The sequence below is a fragment of the Dipodomys merriami genome, unplaced genomic scaffold (genome assembly GCF_024711535.1).
Source record: "Dipodomys merriami isolate MVZ:Mamm:240054 unplaced genomic scaffold, mDipMer1.0.p SCAF_7, whole genome shotgun sequence".
Taxonomy (NCBI): Eukaryota; Metazoa; Chordata; class Mammalia; order Rodentia; family Heteromyidae; genus Dipodomys; species Dipodomys merriami.
The window spans coordinates 4,784,763-4,788,837 of record NW_027206290.1 but is presented as its reverse complement, the minus strand read 5'-3'; positions in this window follow the sequence as shown (position 1 = coordinate 4,788,837).

The following is a 4,075-nucleotide window of genomic DNA, read 5'->3' as shown; positions in this document are numbered from 1 at the left end:
TTTTTTTCAAAGTATTTTCATTTTTTTATTGTGAAAATATCATACAGAGGGGTTACAATTACATGAGCAGGGTAATGAGTATATTTCTTATTAATCATTGTTGCCTCCTCCTTTGTTTCCCCTTACTATCCCTTCTCATCGCCCCTGCCCCTCCTCACTCCCCCTCCCCCCTCCTCCCACCCACTCCCCCCCACCCGCTTCCCCCCATGCGCCAAAGTTGTAAAGTTCGTTTTTCTTTTCTTTTTTTTTATAGTTCTCAAGAATTTTTTTAAATTTTATTTTATTTGTGAACATACTGTGCAGAGGGGTTACAATTACATGGGCAGGATTATGCCTACATTTCTTGCCAAACATTGCAGCCTCCTCCTTTCTTTACCCTTTACATCCCTTCCCAGCCTCCCCCCTCCCCCCCCCAATCCCATTCCTTCCCCTCCTCCCCTCCCCCTCCTCCCCCCCCCCCCCACCGACATTGTAAAGCTCCTTTTGGACATGACAACTTGTACTTCTTATTGTTGCAACAGGTCCACCTGTATCCTTAAACGACTTGTTTTTCCCCATCTCCTCCACAAGTTATACTGACATCAAATATAGTGAAAGCAGGGGTTATACTGTGGGGGAGGGACATACAAAGCAACAAAGAAATAATCTTATAAATGCGTTAGAAACACATGCATGAAAGAAAAAAAACATTAAAATACATATCTAAGGGTTCATTTTCCTAACATCACATTATCTGACCTTTTCCGCTTAACTCACACATATGCTAGATATTGCAAATAAGGGAAACCATGGGACCTATGTTTCTTTGAGCCTGGCTTACTTCACTTAATATAATTTTTTCCAAGCTTTTCCATTTCCTAACAAATGGGGCAATGTCATTCTTTCTGATGGAGGCATAGAATTCCATTGTGAGCAGGGTAATGAGTATATTTCTTATTAATCATTGTTGCCTCCTCCTTTGTTTCCCCTTACTATCCCTTCTCCTCGCCCCTGCTCCGCCTCACTCCCCCTCCCCCCTCCCACCCACCCACTCTCCCCCACTCCCCCCACCCCCACTTGCCAAAGTTGTAAAGTTCGTTTTTCTACATAACGTCTTGTACATCTCATTGTTGCAATGGGTCCACCTGTATCCCTATTTAAACAATTTGTTTTTTTTCCCTTCCTCTCCACAAATTATACCAATATCAAATACAGTGAAAGCAGGGGTTATACCATGGGGGAGGGACATACAATGCAACAAAACAATAACCTTATAAATATATTAGAAACAATAGCAAGAAAGAAAAAAAAATTTGAATCCTTATCCTGGAGTTCATTTCGCTTAACATCAACTTACCTGACCGTTTCTGCTTGTCTCAGACATATATAAGGGAGACCATGGGACCTATGTTTCTTTGGGCCTGGCTTACTTCACTTAATATAATGTTTTTCCAAGTCTTTCCATTTCCTAACAAATGGGCCAATGTCATTCTTTCTGATGGAGGCATAGAATTACATTGTATATGTAAACCACATTTTCTTGTTGGTTCCATATCTTAGCTATGGTAACTAATGCTTCAATAATCATAGTTGTGCTGGTATTGCTATTGTTTCTAACGTATTTATAAGGTGATTTATTTTTGTTGCTTTTCATGTCTCTCTCCCACGGTATAACCCCTGTTTTTACTGTATTTGATGTTGGTATAATTTGGGGATGGGAAGGGAAAAAAACAAATTGTTTAAATAGGGATACAGGTGGACCCATTGCCACAATGGGATGTACAAGTCGTTATGTGGAAAATGAACTTTACAACTGTGGTGCGGGGGTGGGGGTGGGGGGAGGGAGACAGGAAGGATTGGGTGGAGGGGCCGGGGGAGGATAGGAAGGGATGGGAAGGGGAAACAAAGGAGGCTACAATGCTTGATAAGAAATGTGCTCATGATCTTGCCCATGTAATTGTAACCCCTCTGTACAGTATTTTCACAATAAAAAATAAATAAACATGAAAATAGAAAAGAAAAGAAAAACGAACTTCACAACTTTGGCAAAGGGCCAGAGGTGGGGAGTGTAGACGTGGAGATGGGAGGGAAGGGATGGTAGGGGAAAAACAAAAGAGGAGGCAACAATGCTTGATAAGAAATGCACTCATTACCTTGCTCATGTAATTGTAACCCCTCCGTATGGTATTTTCACAAAAAAAAAAACATTAAAAAAAAGAAAAACTATTCTGCATTTAAGGTGGAGTATACATTTAAGGGAATTGAGTTCGAAGACAGAAAGCCCATTAGGAAATTGCTGAAATAATCCATGCAGGAGATGATTAGGCTTAAATTAGGTAATGTGAGTATAAAGGAGGTTGACAATTTGAGAGACACGCGCATTCCAATGCACACCTCTACCTCTGCTTGTGAAAGTGCATTTACCCACAGGTTCCACATATGTCTACACGACACAGGATGCCTAGACATCTAGATTCTTTGATATGGTGGGTGATTGCTGTCAAGGGTTGAATTCTATCCCTCAAAAATGTTGAAGTCTTTATGCAGTTTCTATGACTTGTGAATATGAGCGTCTTTGGAAATAGGGTCTTGGTAGATAATAAATTTAAGATGAGATTGTTAAGGTGTGTTCTTTGGCTGTGTTCTTATATAAAATGATTCAAACACAGAAATAATGTATAAAGGGAAATAACCATGTATATATGGCATGCACATATATATGATGTGTATATATGATATGCATAACATATATACCATATACATTATATATATGAGTGTATATATGATGTGTATATACATACCATCTATACATACACCATATATTACCATGTTATCATATATATCATATATAATACAATTTAATATAATATAAAATGGAATTATGCTGCCACAAACTAAGCAACTATCAAAGCTAACAAAGAGACTGGCCTTGATCAGATCCTTCCCTTGTACCTTCACAAAAGATTTGTCATTCAGATTTTTGATACTTACTTATGAAAGCCTTGAGAAAGGTAACAAAATCAGAAAATTGAGAACTCCCACTGGATACAGAAGGATTTTGGAGAACTTCCGGAGAGGAAGGACAAAGTAGTAGTTTACAGGTAACTGTTTCTATTAACTGTAATGTTCTAGCCATAAGGAGTAATTTAAAGTTTTGGTATTAAGGGTATCAATGTTTAATGTATCTTTCTCACATTAATTCACTGAATTTATGGGAATATAGTTGAATATTTATGCACAGGATTTTGAGACATAATCATGATGACTCCCTTAACTTTCCTAAGACTTCTGATTTCAACATTACCTGCTTCTTTTTTTTTTCTGTTTCTTACTCCTTTCTCAACATGTAATTGGTCAATCATATTAACTTCTGTTGACAATGTTTGAGCTTATTTCCTTTCCCTACCCCTACCCCAAATAATTTACCTTGTATATAGTTTTGCTTCTATCATTGCTTCAAAACTGCATAGAAGCAAAATGGTAAAGGAAACTTGGAAGGTGAAACTGTCTTGGATGCAAATCTTCCTCCATTACAGTTGCATTATTCTACTGAGGTATGACTTAAATACAAATGTACATATCTTTTGTGCACAGCATGCCATATTTTCATATCACACATGAAAGATTACTCCCATGTAACTCTAACTTAGGTCAACATGACCAGTCATGCAGAGTAGTACCGTATGCCCTACCCATTTGGTCCTCCCCTACTAGTTTAAACACTATGTCACATTACATGGAGTCATGTAAGATTTACTGTTTATGTATCTAACTTGATTTCTTTAAATTTATTTTATGAGATTCATCCACGTGGTTGACCGTCAGCTTGTCCTTTTTATGGTTGTGAAAATAGGTCTTTGAAATTTTGATGGTTACTGGGTAGTTTTTTCTATTCTGAACAGTTGTTATTCTTGCATATTCCCATGCTAAAATTTCTTTATATTGGATATGGACTTATACAGAACTTTCTGGGGAATGACATATACATACATCTGGCTTAAGTACATATTGCAGATATTTTTTCAGAAGTCACTGAGCCAATATACACCACACTAACAATGTACAAGAGTTAAAATTGTACCACATGTAACATTCT